This window comes from Rhipicephalus microplus, chromosome X, assembly GCF_043290135.1.
Source record: "Rhipicephalus microplus isolate Deutch F79 chromosome X, USDA_Rmic, whole genome shotgun sequence".
In the NCBI taxonomy this organism is placed as follows: domain Eukaryota; kingdom Metazoa; phylum Arthropoda; class Arachnida; order Ixodida; family Ixodidae; genus Rhipicephalus; species Rhipicephalus microplus.
This window is the reverse complement of record NC_134710.1, coordinates 425,737,066-425,751,763: the sequence shown is the minus strand read 5'-3', so window position 1 is coordinate 425,751,763 and position 14,698 is coordinate 425,737,066. Positions and strand designations below refer to the sequence as shown.

Sequence of the window (14,698 nt, the reverse complement as noted above, 5' to 3'; positions counted from 1 at the left end):
AGAAGTTATGAATCGGGAAGGGTGACGAAGACTGCCGTCCGTATATTAAACATGGTAGGAGTACCCAAATAGCACGTTTTGCTTGTCTTAGCTCCAGCTCACCAAGAACTTAGAGGGAACGAAGAAACTCATTCGGTCGCCCGAGGTCTCACCTACCGGTCGACCCCTAGAACCTCCCAAGTTACCGAACAAAGAAGCGAGTATATGCGCACATACCATGAAATTGTCGCACGCTACAGGCTGAATCGGCAAGTATACCCGAGAGCGGACAACTCACTAAGAAAGAAAAAACGAGGTTTTGTGGCGAAAGTTACAGACGGGGGTTTTTCCAAACCCCGCACTGTACAGCAAGTGGCACCCCGCAGTTTTGCAGTCCCAGTGTAAATTTTGTGATGAGGTGGCGAATTTGGTCCACATGGGGTGGACATGTCGAAGTCTGAACGATGGTTCTCACACTGTATATTCCTGGGAGGCCCTGCTCTGCAGCCCAGATCCCAACGTCCAGTGCGACATCATCAGTCAAGCCCTTGCTGCTGCCGCGTCCCAAGAGATTCCAGCTGACAGCTAGGGCGACGAGCCATGCCTGAACAATTGACTGACTTTTTAATAAAATTTTCTCTCTCTCTACGATATTCCTTTATGCATTGTTCTAAGACTACTTGAATTTGAAGTTATTCCTTTATAACCTTTCTGTCAATACACTGAGCATCCTACAGCACCCTCCGAAAGTTTTCTGCAGCTTGCGTAGCCATGCACTATCTCAAAGATCGGAGGTAATGCAAGGGTTATGGACCTCTCCTTCTTAAGCACTGCCTTAGAGATCAGCCCACCTTTTATCTTGTGAGGAAGTCATGCGGTAACCTGATCTACTTACACCATTTCTAACGTCAGAATGACGTCATGAAAATTTATCTCTGGCATCATGTGGACGTCATATCGTGACGTAACTCAAATTACCGTCTAATTTTCTCTCCTGTGTGTGTGTGTTCACGTGTTTCACTCTCTCCCCATCCAGATCGTCATTATAGCTGCTGTTTTTACCATAAAAAATTGTGCAGGATGGTAAACCATCTTTTCATTTATGAGGACGAGGCGGGCACGTGCCGCTCTCTTTGTGTGTTTGATGAATAGGGCTTGCTGCCCATGAAGCACAACTTTATTTTTACCAGGAAACGATGCCACACTCTAATATTGCGCCTACCACTGTGCGAAAATTCGAGATTCCCTCATGCATTGGCGCAGAACTCCGTCTGGGAATTCGGGCCTTGTTTTTTTTCAGCTCAAGCAGCGTGACAGTGGCGGCCCCATTACAGTGTCCATAAATATACTGCCTAGTATGCTGAGCGCGGGCTAGGAGATGGCCCCGCAGCTGATGACTACCGGCAGCGCCCACATGGTGCGCTGCTGTGCGAGTGGGTGCATTTGCGTTCATTCCTTGCTCTCTACAAGCGCTGCAAAGCCTGCAGGAGGCCGTGCCGTGCGAGGCCAACTATTATTTTTCTGCATTTTCTGGGTGTTTTTTCACATATTGCTCTATTGTATAGGAACTACTCGATTGCTTTCACAGTACTGGCGCTTTGCAATACCAAATGAAGATCATTTCGTGGCATACATTCCGCCATTCACTACTGCCCACAAGAAAAAAAAAGCAGATCCCGCGTAACTTGGGAATAAATGCTATGCAACATGAATCTGTTGTAATCTTTAATCAGTGACACATTATCATGTGGTACTAATTATATGCGAGAAATTGGATAGTCAACACTGGAACCAGCATTGGCGTTTCAGGAATATTTGGCTCTTCTTGCAAAGTATTTCGAAGGTGCTAAGTTAAGGAGGTGATCGTTAGGGCACCGAGATGTAGGCGATACGATAGATAAATAGATAGAAAGATGGATGGATAGATAGGCAGAGACAGACAGATAGACAGAAATATGGACCTACGGACGGACGAACGGACAGGCAGACAGACGCACAGACGGATGGATGGACGGACGCACGGACAGATGCACGGATAGTCGGACGGACGGATGGACGCACGGACAGACAGACGGACGGATGGACGGATGGATACGGAGAGACTGATGAACGGATGGACAGATGGACGGATGGATGGACAGATTGAGGGATGGACGCAAGGAGGCACGAACGGATGTATACGGACAGACAGATGAACGAATGATTGATTGATTGATATGTGGGGTTTAACGTCCCAAAACCACCATATGATTATGAGAGACGCCGTGGTCGAGGGCTCCGGAAATTTTGACCACCTGGGGTTCTTGAACGTGCGCCCAAATCTGAGCACACGGGCCTACAACATTTCTGCCTCCATCGGAAATGCAGCCGCCGCAGCCGGGATTCGATCCCGCAACCTGCGGGTTAGCAGCCGAGTACCTTAGCCACTAGACCACCGCGGCGGGGCCAGATGAACGAATGGACAGATGGAGAGACGCATGTACAGACAGACGGATGAACGGATGAACAGATGGACGGACGGATCGAGAGACAGACAAATGAACGAATGGATAGATGGACGGACGCACGGATGAACGGATGGACGGACGCACGGACAGACAGACGGATGGAAGGACATGAACAGATGGACAGATGGAGGGACGGATCGACAGACAGACGGAAGAACGGATAGTTGGATGGACGGACGCATGGACGAACGAATGGATGGACGCACGGACAGATGCACGGACAGACGGATGGACGCAAGGACAGACAGATGGACGGAAGGACGCACGGACGGACGGACAGATGGATACGGAGTGACGAATGAACGGATGGACAGATGGACGGACGGATGGACATACAGATGGATGGACGCACGGACGGACGAACGGATGTACACGGACAGACAGATGAACGGATAGACAGATGGAAGGACGGATGGACAGACAGATGAATGAACGGATGGACAGATGGACGGACGGATCGACAGGCAGACGGATGAACGAATGGATGAATGGACGGACGTACGCACGGACGGATGCACGGACAGGCGGATGGACGCACGAACAGACGGACCGACGGATGGACGCACGGATGTATGGATAAGGAGAGACGGATGAACGGAAGGACAGATGGACGGATGGATGGACAGACAGATGGATGAACGGATGGACAGACAGACAGATGGACGCACGGACGGACGGGGGGATATACACGGACAGACAGATGAAAGGATAGACAGATGGAAAGACGGATGGACAGACAGATGGATGAATTGATGGACAGATGGACGGACGGATCGACAGGCAGACGGATGAACGGATGGACACACACACACACACATATATATATATATATATATATATATATATATATATATATATATATACATATATATATGTGTGTGTTGTGAATATAGATAGATAGATAAATAGATATATAGATAGATAGATAGATAAATGCTCAAAGTGGTTGCTTTACGCAAAAAAATATTTTTAAAAACCATTTGTAGTATACCACCAGTTATTTTTTATATGTGCTTTCCTTTGAGAGCAAAAATTGTCACAAAAGACCATAAAAACCTTCAACTCTTAGCCTGTATTCCATTAGGATTCGAGTGAAAACCAATAATAACATGCCAATGAATAATCTGACACTCGCCGCTTATGATACTCAAAACGTTGTTGGAAAGGGAGTGCGACGTTGACATGGGAGAAAATCTGTGTGAATTACATTAGAAAGGGTATTTTCGATTTTTAGGATAAATAATAATATATGAAATTTTGCCTAGATGGCGATTTCATTCCCGACACCGTTCACCCTAATCCGAAAAGATACTTCGGTGGAGTCACTTTAAGAATGTTTTTCTCACACGACAGCCTTCGGATTCAGCCTTCTGTCTGCCCTCTTGATCCTACTTTTTCATTCAGGAAAACATGTTGGATCCGTTAGTGTGGGGAACAAGTCACCTCTTCCCTGTGCGACCGATAACTTTGACACGGCGGCGCAATACATGTTCCTTCTTTTCGTTGCCGCGTAGCTTTTAAAATCTCAGTGTGTTGCAGTGTACATATGGCGCCGTCGAACTTCACAGTAAATCAGAAGGCAGCTGTCACACACTGGTTTTAAACGTGGCAAGGCACGGCAGCAACAGGATGAGAGGAAGTTCATTCGTTCGTGCACCCTCTCGACACGCAGTGCCGCTTGTGGCATCTGAGCGCAGTCATCACATGCACGGCCACCCACTCTCGTACGGAATGCGCGCGCTCAGCACACTAGGTGGTATATTTCTAGACACTGTAACACGATGGTTCCAAAATGACGATGATGATGATAATGAAAGGCAAAGATGAAGGCGCTGCACCGTTCTTATTGCCAGAGCAAAAACAGTGATATGCCTCGTCCTGCGGGATAGCCGTGGTGGTACAGCGGTTAGTACCTTGCGTTGTGGCCGCAATAACCCAGGTTCGACTCCTGGTCACGGCAAATGTTTTTTCTCTTTTTTAGAGAGTATGGGGGCCTGCTGATCATTTTGTATTGTCGCAAAGAACTCCCAAATCTTGATTTTATCGTTTCACCCGCAAACGTCTGGCACCATGAGCATCATTACCGTGTACCCAAGCTTTATTATTGGTTTGTTTCTTTATTTGTTTTGTCAATCAAAACTTGCGTGTAAATCTGCCTTTGAAAACTACTTCATTTTCAGAAACTTTTGAATAGATTCAGCATCATTTTGAACGCATACCTACCACAGGAAGTGATAGGGCAATGCTGAGGTTCTATAACAGATGGTTTGTATGGCCCATAACAGCCTGATCAATAACCACAGCGTCTGGTAAGTTTCGATCAATAGTTGAGGATTGCGAATTCACAATACTGTTAATTTCTCTCTCGCTCGCTCCTGCGTTTGTGTGTGTGTTTGTGTGTTTCATCTCTCTCCGTCTGCGTGGCCATTATGGCTGCCTCTGTGATCAGCCTACCTTGTTTTGTGTTTGTGGGTTTCTCTCTCTGAATCTCCATCACCATTGTCATTAATGCTGCTGTTTTTACCGTGGAATTTAGTGGACTATTGTAAACCACCTTTTCTTTGATAAGGACTGGGAGGGAACATGCCGCTCCGATGGCGGGTTTGTTGGATAGAGCTACTTTTCAAGAAGCACAATCTCATTTTCCCATCACACGATGCACCACTGTGATATTGCGTCTACCACTGCGAAAAACTCTAACAATCCCACATGCATTAATTTGGGAAACCTTGAAATTGAAGTTGTCGTTGCTTCATCACTTTTCCGTTTAAACCGTGATCATCCTACAGCATGCTCTGAAAGATTTCTGCAGCTAGAGTGGCTCTGCAATATCTCAGAGATCGGAGGTAATGCAAACTTTATGGAACTCTCTTTGTTTTGCATTGCCTCCGTGATCAGCCACCTTTTATCATGTGACGGCAACATGTGATAACATAATCTTGTTGCGCCATGTTCTAACGTCACAATGACCTCAAGAAATTTATCTCTGAAATCATGGGGACGTCATATGGTGAAGCAATAAAATGACTGTCCCATTCTCCCTTTCTCTCTCCTGTGTGTGTGTGTGGGTTTGTGTGTTTAAATCTCACTTCATTACATCGTCATTATGGCTGTCGTTTTTACCGTGAAGTTTTGTGGAGCATAGTAAAGCTTCTTTTCGTTTACAAAAACAAGGCGGGTAGCTTCCCGTGACGCTGTCACAGAACGAGCGCTAAAAAATGGGCGCGCCGCCAAATTCTTGCGATAACGCGCGGGAGAGACTCCGCGAGGTCAAAAGAAAAAACGAAAACAAACATCCAAGGCTCCCCGGGCGCGCGCTCTCCCCTCGGAAGCGTGGCTTCGCCGACGAACCTCCTCACCCCACATCGGGGGCCGAGCAAGCCCTCGAAATTTCTAGAACGAAAGAGGAGTGGTCATGCCGAGTTGAGTCATCCCACGCGGAGGGCATTCGAACCGTCTCCCCTCTCCCCAGCCTTCGCTGCGTATCGCGCCAACGAAATGACGAGAACCTTCTGGAATCTCGCGCGGAAGGTATTTATTCGAGCGGCCTAGACGAGAGAGCAGGAGAAGACGGAAGTTAGCGCCAGAGCGCGTAGAGATTCCGCTGTGTAGTCGGCGAAGGTTTTGTCCGTAGAGACAAAGCAGGAGAAGAAGAGGATTTCCACCTGAGGGGTGACGACTCGAGCTACAGGCAAGAGTGTGTGATTACTGCTACCGAGCGAAGACGCGTGGCAACGGCTGCGTGTGTGAAGCCGACGTGTTTTCGGCGAAGTAGTTTGAAGCTTGGAAAATGGCCTATTGAAGACGTGGGGTTTCCTGGAAGAGAAACTTCGGGGGCTGCGGAACGACAACGCGGGACTTTGAGTGAGTGATTCTCGGAAGAGTATCATCCAGACTTTTGTTCCAAGAACTTAGGACTGGATAGGTTTTCTAACTCTTTAGTCTTTAAGTGTCTTGGTTGTTCAATGCATGCGACTGCATTGTAGTGCGTATCGTTGTCTGTGTCTGTTATTTCGAGTGTGGCTGATTGTACTGTGTAGTACGTTGTTTGTTTGGTGACCTATTGTACTCAACTATTGTGGAGTGTGCATACTTGTGTGTTGCTTTGATCTGCCGTTATTGAGAATATAATTTCGTTTGTTTATCAACTCTCGGCTCTGATTTGTTCTTTGGGTCACAGCCGGCGTCCGCTGACGCGCCAAATAGGACCACTTCTAAATTGTCCACGCTTTCGTGGTGCGTTTCGAGGGGCCGATACCTCGGCCCTTGGAATTTGCCCGGCGATCGCCTCCCTAATTGTGTGACAGACGCCCCGTCTCATTTTGCCATTACACGATGCCACACGCCGACATTGTGTCTACCAGTGTGAAAAACTCCGATATTCCTTCATGCATTGTTCTAAGACTACTTGAATTTGAAATTATTCTTTTATAACCTTTCTGTCGATACACTGATTATCCTACAGCACCCTCCGAAAGTTTTCAGCAGCTTGCGTGGCCATGCACTATCTCAAAGATCGGAGGTAATGCAAGGGTTATGGACTTCTCCTTGCTATGCACTGCCTTCGAGATCAGCCCACCTTTTATCTTGTGATGAAGTCATGTGATAACATTATCTAGTTACGCCGTTTCTAACGTCAGAATGACGTGATGAAAATTTTTCTCTGGCATCTTGTGGACGTTATATCGTGAAGTAATTCAAATTACCGTCTAATTCTCTCTCTCTCCTGTATGTGTGTGTTCACATGTTTCACTCTCTCTCCATCAACATCGTCATTATGGCTGCTGTTTTTACCATGAAAAATTGTGCAGGATGGTAAAGCACCTTTTCGTTTATAAGGACGAGGCGGGCACGTACCGCTCTCATTGCGTGTTTGATGAATAGGGCTAGCTGCCCGTGACGCGCAACTTTATTTAGACCAGAAAACGATGCCACACTCTAATATTGCGCCTGCCACTGTGCGAAAATTCGAGATTCTCTTGCATTGGCGCAGAACTCCTCTGGGAATTCGGGCCTTGTTTTTTTCAGCTCAAGCAGCGTGAGAGTGGCGGCACGATTACAGTGTCTAGATATATACTGCCTAGCATGCTGAGCGCGGGCTAAGAGATGGCCTCGCAGCTGATGACTGCCGGCAGCACCCTAATAGTGCGCTGCTGTGCGAGTGGGTGCATTTGCGTTCAATCCTTGCTCTCTACAAGCGCTGCAAAGCCTGCAGGTGGCCGTGCGGCGCAAGGCCGACTATTATTTTTCTGCATTTTTGGGGGTTTTTTTTACATATTGCTCTATTGTATAGGAACTACACGATTGCTTTCACAGTACTGCCGCTTTGAAATACCAAATGAAGATCATTTCGTGGCATACATTTCGCCATCCGCTACTGCCCGCATCAAAAAAATACGCAGATCCCACGTAACTTGAGAATAAATGCTATGCAACATGACTCTGGTTAATTTTTTAATAAAAGAGACATTATGATGTGGCAATAATTATATGCAAGAATGTGGATAGTCAACCCTGGAACCAGCAGTGGCGTTTCACGAACATTTGGCTCTTCTTGCAAAGTATTTCGAAGACGCTAAGTTAAGGAGGTGATCGTGAGGGCACCCAGACGTAGGCGATACGATAGATAAATAGATAGATATATGGATAGATAGATAGGCAGGCAGACAGACAGACAGACAGACAGACAGAAATATTGACTTAAAGACGGACGAAAGGACATGCAGACAGACGCACAGACAGATGCATGGACGGACGCACAGATGAACAGATGGACGGACGCACGGACCGAAGCACGGACACCTGGACGGCCGGATGGACACACGGACAGACAGACGGACGGAAGGACGCACAGACGGATGGACGGATGGATACAGAGAGACTGATGAACGGATGGACAGAGACAGAGGGATGGACAGACAGATGGATGAACGGATGGACAGACAGAGGTAGGGATGCACGGAGGGACAGACGGATGCACATGAGAGACAGATGAACGAATGGACAGATGGACGGACGCAAGGACAGACCGACGGATGAACAGAGTACAGATGGACGGACGGATCGACAGACAGACGGATGAACGGATGGTTGGATGGACGGACGCTCGGATGAACGGATGGACGGAAGCACGTACGGATGCACGGACAGACGGACGGACGGATGGACGCACGGACGGATGGACGGATGGGTACGGAGAGACGGATGTACGGATGGACAGATGGGTGGACGGATGGACAGGCAGACAGGTGAACGGATGGACAGACAGACGGATGGACGCACGGACGGACGGATGGATGTACACGGACAGACAGATGGACAGTTGGACGGACGGATGGACAGACGGATGAACGGATGGACAGATGGACGGACAGATCGACAGACAGACGGATGAACGGATGGTTGGTTGGATAGACGCATGGGCGAACGAAAGGACGGACGCACGGACAGATGGACGCACGGACAAACAGACGAATTAATGGATGGACAGATGGACGGATGGATCGACAGACAGACAGATGAGCGGATGGATGGATGGACGAACGAACGCACGAATGGACGCATGGACAGTCGGGCCAAGGGATGTACGCACGCACGGACGGATATATGGATAAGGAGAGACGGATGAACGGATGGACAGATGGATGGATGGAAAGACAGACGGATGAACGGATGGACAGACAAACAGATGGACGCACGGACGGATGAAGGGATGTACACGGACAGACAGATGAAAGGATGGACAGATAGAAGGATAAATGGACAGACAGACGGATGAACGGATGGACAGATGGACGGACGGATGGATCGACAGGCAGACGGATGAACGGTGGACATATATATATATATATATATATATATATGTGTGTGTGTGTGTGTGTGTGTGTGTGTGTGTGTGTGTGTGTGTGTGTGTGTTTATGTGTGTGTGTGTGTGTGTAGATAGATAGATAGATATATAGATATATAAATGCTCAAAGTGCTTGCTTTACCCGAAAAATTATCTTTAAAAACCATTGGCAATATACCACCGGTTATTTTTTATATGTGCTTTGTTTTGAAAGCAAAAATTGTCACAAAAGACCCTAAAACCTTCCCCTCTTAGCCTGCATTGCATTAGGATTCGAGTGAAGACCAATAATAACATTGCCAATGAATAATCTGACACTCGCTGCATATGATACTCAAAACGTTTTCGGAAAGGGAGTGCGACGTTGACTTGGGAGAAAATCTGTGTGAATTAAATAAGAAAGGGTATTTTCGATTTTTCAGATAAATAATCATATTTGAAATTTTGCCTAGATGGCGATTTCATTCCCCACACCGTTCACCCTAATCCGAAAAGATAGTTCGGTGGAGTCACGCTGAGAATGTTTTTCTCACACGACAGCCTTCGGATTCAGCCTTCTGTCTGCCCTCTTGATCCTACTTTTTCATTCAGGAAAACATGCTGGATCCGTTAGTTCGGGAAACAAGACGCCTTTTCCCTGTGCGACCGATAACTTCTTTGACACAGCGGCCCAATACACGTTCCTTCTTTTCATTGCCGCGTAGCTTTTAAAATCTCAGTGTGTTGCAGTGTACATATGGCGCCGTCAAACTTCACAGTAAATCAGAAGGCAGCTGTCACACACTGGTTTTAAACGTGGCAAGGCACGGCAGCAACAGGATGAGAGCAATTTCGCTCGTTCGTGCACCCTCTCAACACGCAGCGCCGCTTGTGCCATCTGAGTGCAGTCATCACATGCACGGCCACCCACTCTCGTACGGAATGCGCGCGCTCAGCACACTAGGTGGTATATTTCTAGACACTGTAACACGATGGTTCCAAAATGACGATGATGATGATGAAAGGCAAAGATGAAGGCGCTGCACCGTTCTTATTGTCAGAGCGACAACAGTCGTATGCCTCGTCCTGCCGTGGTCGTACAACGGTTAGTACCTTGCGTTGTGGCCGCAATAACCCAGGTTCGACACCTGGTCACGGCAAAATTTTTATTCTTTTTTTGGAGAGTATGGGGTCCTGGTGATCATTTTGTATTGTCGTAAAGAACTCCCAAATCTTGATTTTATCGTTTCACCCACAAACTTTTGGCACCATAAACATCATTATCGTGTACCCAAGCTTTATTGTTGGTTTGTATCTTTGTTTTGTCAATCAAAACTTGCGTGTAGAATCTGCCTTTGATTACTCCTTCATTTTGAGAGAGTTTTCAATAGGTTCAGCATCATTTTGAACGCATACCTACCACAGGAAATGATAGGGCAATGCTGAGGTACTATCACGGATGGTTTTTATGGCCCATAACAGCCTGAGCAATAACCACAGCGTCTGGTAAGTTTCGATCAATAGTTCAGGCTTGCGCAATTCACAATACTGTTAATTTCTCTCTCGCTCGCTCCTGTGTTTGTGTGTGTGTTTGTGTGTTTCATCTCTCTCCATCCGCACGGCCATTATGGCTGCCTCTGTGATCAGCCCACCTTGTTTTGTGTTTGTGTGTTTCTCTCTCTGAATCTCCATCACCATCGTCAATAATGCTGCTGTTTTTACCGTGGAATATAGTGGACTATTGTAAACCACCTTTTCGTTGATAAGGAAGAGGAGGGAACATGCCGCTCCGACGGCGGGTTTGTTGGATAGAGCTGCCTTTCAAGACGCACAATCTCATTTTCTCATCACACTATGCCAGACTCCGATATTGCGTCTACCACTGTGAAAAACTCCGACATTCCCACATGCACTATTTTGGGAAGCCTTGAAATTAATGTTATTGTTCCTTCATCACTTTTCTATTGATACGGTGATCATCCTACAGCATCCTCTGAAAGTTTTCTGCAGCTAGAGTGGCTCTGCATTACCTTAGAGATCGGAGGTAATGCAAGCTTTATGGAACTCTCTGTTTTGCATTGCCTTCGTGATCAGCCCACCTTTTATCTTGTGACGGCAACATGTGATGACATAATCTTGTTGCGCCATGTTCTAACGTCACAATGACGTCAAGAAATTTTATCTCTGACATCATGTGGACGTCATATTGTAAAATGACCGTACCATTCTCCCCTTCTCTCTCTTGTGTGTGTGTGTGTGGCGTGGTTCGTGTGTTTCACTCTCTCTCCATCCACATCGACATTATGGCTGTTGTTTTTACCGTGAAAATTTTGGAGCATAGTAAAGCACCTTTCGTTTATATAGACGAGGCGAATAGCTTCCCGTGACGCCCAATCTCCTTTTGCTGTCACACGATGCCACACGCCGATATAGCGTCTGCTAGTGTGAAAAACTCCGATATTCCTTTATGAATTGTTCTAAGACTACTTTAATTTGAAGTTATTCCTTTAGAACTTTTCTGTCAATACACTGATCAACCTACAGCACCGTCCGAAAGTTTTCTGCAGCTTGCGTGGCTATGCACTATCTCAAAGATCGGAAGGAAAACTGAGGCAAAAGAAAGACAGGGAGGTTAACCATCCTATTGGCAGCCGGTTTGCTACCCTGCGCATGGGAGAGGAATGGGGAGATGAAAAAGAGCAGAGAGGGAAGAAGGAAACAGCACATTCGCCAGCACACGCGCGCACACTCAGTCATAGTCCAGTCTTATCTTTCGCGGTGTGTGACATTGCTGTTACAGTCGCTTGTTCAAGTCGGTGTCGCGTAGGAATTTCAACAGAGCTTTCTTCGCCTTCTGTTGCAATTTCTTCTCTCGGGCACTTGACAGAATAGTGTCCACAGACATTTGGCTGTTGTTGATGCGCGCACAAGCGGACGCCAGTGACTGTCCCTGGATTTCATACAACGGACAGTCACACAGAATGTGGTGTAGCGTCTCTTTGCAATGACAGGCGTCGCAGTGAGCGTTGTCGTCAATTCCTATGACAAAGGAATAAGATTTTGTAACAGCCACTCCTAGCCATAAGCGATGAAGAAGGGTGGCTTCTCTTCAGTCGAGTCCAGTGGGCATGCGGAGAGCCATCAAAGAGGACAGGTGGTGTTGACGATTTGTATCGATGCTTGGTGGGTACCTTAGTGAAAACGTGATTTCACGCGCAAGTCTTCGAAGATTAGTGGCAGCATCGGTCCACGAAAGCGGTATGGCTTCTTCTCGTGTTCATTCAAGGGCTTCGCGCGCAGCAGTATCGGCATGTTCGTTCCCAATGATGCCGCAGTGACTTGGTAGCCATTGAAGCGTCACATGATGCCCTTTCCGTGTGAAGAGTGGAGAAGGCATCGAATTTCGAAAACAAGCTGTTCGTATGGCCCGCGACACAGTGCTGAGAGCACAGATTGTAGGGCAGCCCTTGAGTCGCTGAAAATCGACCATTGTTGCGGTGGTTCCCGATTGACCACACAAAGTGTAGCGCGCAAAGCAGCTAGTTCCGCTGCTGTAGACTCCGTGGAGTGGTCAGTCCTAATGCTGGTGGTAACACCTCCTCTGGGATAACTACTGACCCTGACGAAAACTGGTGGTTCGTGGAACCATAGGTGTATACATGTACGCTGTCTGAATATTTTTCGTGCAAAAGAAGAAGAGACAGTTGTTTCAGCACGGGCGACGGAAGCCTAGATTTCCTCCGGATCCCGGGTACACTAAGATGCACTGTGGGTCGAATAAAACACAAAGGTGGTATGGATGGTTTAGATGCAGGAGTGAAGCCCGAGGTAAGTTTATCGTTGTATTTCACAATCTTTTTGGCAAACGATGCATGGCGCTTCTCTGAAGACAACAGTGCAAGGTGATGGCAGGGAGCACGTGCGAAGTGTCTGATGTGCGTTCTCAGGACTTCTACAACAATGTGACTTTGTATCGGATAGTCACCAGCAATTGCAATTGTTGCTTCCGTTGACGTACATCTGGGCAGACCGAGGCACACTCTCAGTGCTTGGGCTTGTACTGCCTGTAGAACATGAACATTGGTCTTGCAGGTGTTGCTAATCATGGGCAAGCTATATTTGAGGAAACCGAGAAACAGGGCCCTGTAGAGCTCCATCATTGCGTCTACTGACATCCCCCACGTCTTTCCTGCCAGGAACTTGAACAGTTGGGAAATAGCGGTCAGGCGCTTTTTCAAAATAGGTCACATGCGGACTCCAACAGAGGTCTGTATCAATAATGATGCGCAGAAACCGGTGGGTTTTGGCGTAAGAAATCGGTCGCCCGCAGTATGAGATGACATGAGGGGTCATTGCTTTGCGAGTGAAGGCCACCAGCGCGCATTTTTCTGGTGATATGCTGAGACCTTGTTTTAACAAGTAGTTGGCAATCATAGTTGCTGCTTTTTGAAGCCGGGAACGTATCTGAGGACGTGTGACTGCCGATGTCCAGACACAGATGTCCCAGATGTCGTCTGCGAATAGTGAGATTTTAATGGTGCTTGGCAAGTATTCAGCAAGGCCAATTAGTGCAACATTGAATAGCGTCGGGTTAAGAACTCCGCCTTGAGGAACACCCTTGGAAGTATAGCGTCGCGTAAATGGGCCGTCTTCTGTTAACACAAAGAATGATCTTGCAGCCAGGTAACTCGAAATCCACCGAAAGACTCGACCACCAAGGCCAACTACCGCAAGAGCACCCAAATCGGCTTCATGCAGTACATTATCATAAGCGCCTTTCACATCTAGAAACAAAGCTGCAGACAGTCACTTACGGGATCTTTCGTGCTGAACGTACGAAACTAGATCAACGACATTGTCAATAGAAGAGCGGTCACGTCGACAACCAGCCATTGAATTCGGATAAATATTGTAGTATTCAAGATACCACTCCAGGCGGCCTAGTATCATCTGTTCCATTATCTTCCCTACGCAGCTGGCTAGTGCTATTGGGCGGTAGGAGGTGAGTTCGAGTGGGGATTTGCCCTGCTTCAAGATGGGTAACAAGCGGCTTACTTTCCAGTCAACAGAAACATTGCCATCCTGGCACGAGATGTTGTAGAGGCTGAACAGTTCTCTCCTTGCACCTTCCCCAAGGTTGCACAGGGCTCGGTACGGAATACCATCTGGGCCCGGAGAAGTTGAACGCCTGCAGAGTGCTAATGCTGCCTCAAGCTCCTCCATTGCAAAAAGAGGTCCATGTGGTAGTCAAGGGAACGGGGGACGTCACCTCTCACTGGAAAATCTGGACAAGTGGCTTGGTTGGCGATCTGCGCACGGAAACGTTCTGCGACATCGATGTCTTGCCTCCTTTGAAATAGCGCGAGCGCTTTGAATGGAAAGCGCT

At 47.5% G+C, this 14,698-nt stretch overlaps 1 non-coding gene across 1 annotated transcript; it reads left to right on the top strand.

Moving 5' to 3' along the window:
• The first annotated feature begins 4,374 nt into the window (after positions 1-4,374).
• Positions 4,375-4,446, top strand: TRNAH-GUG (transfer RNA histidin (anticodon GUG)). Its single transcript has one exon. It is a non-coding gene; the product is annotated as a tRNA-His (tRNA).
• Positions 4,447-14,698: the final 10,252 nt, after the last annotated feature.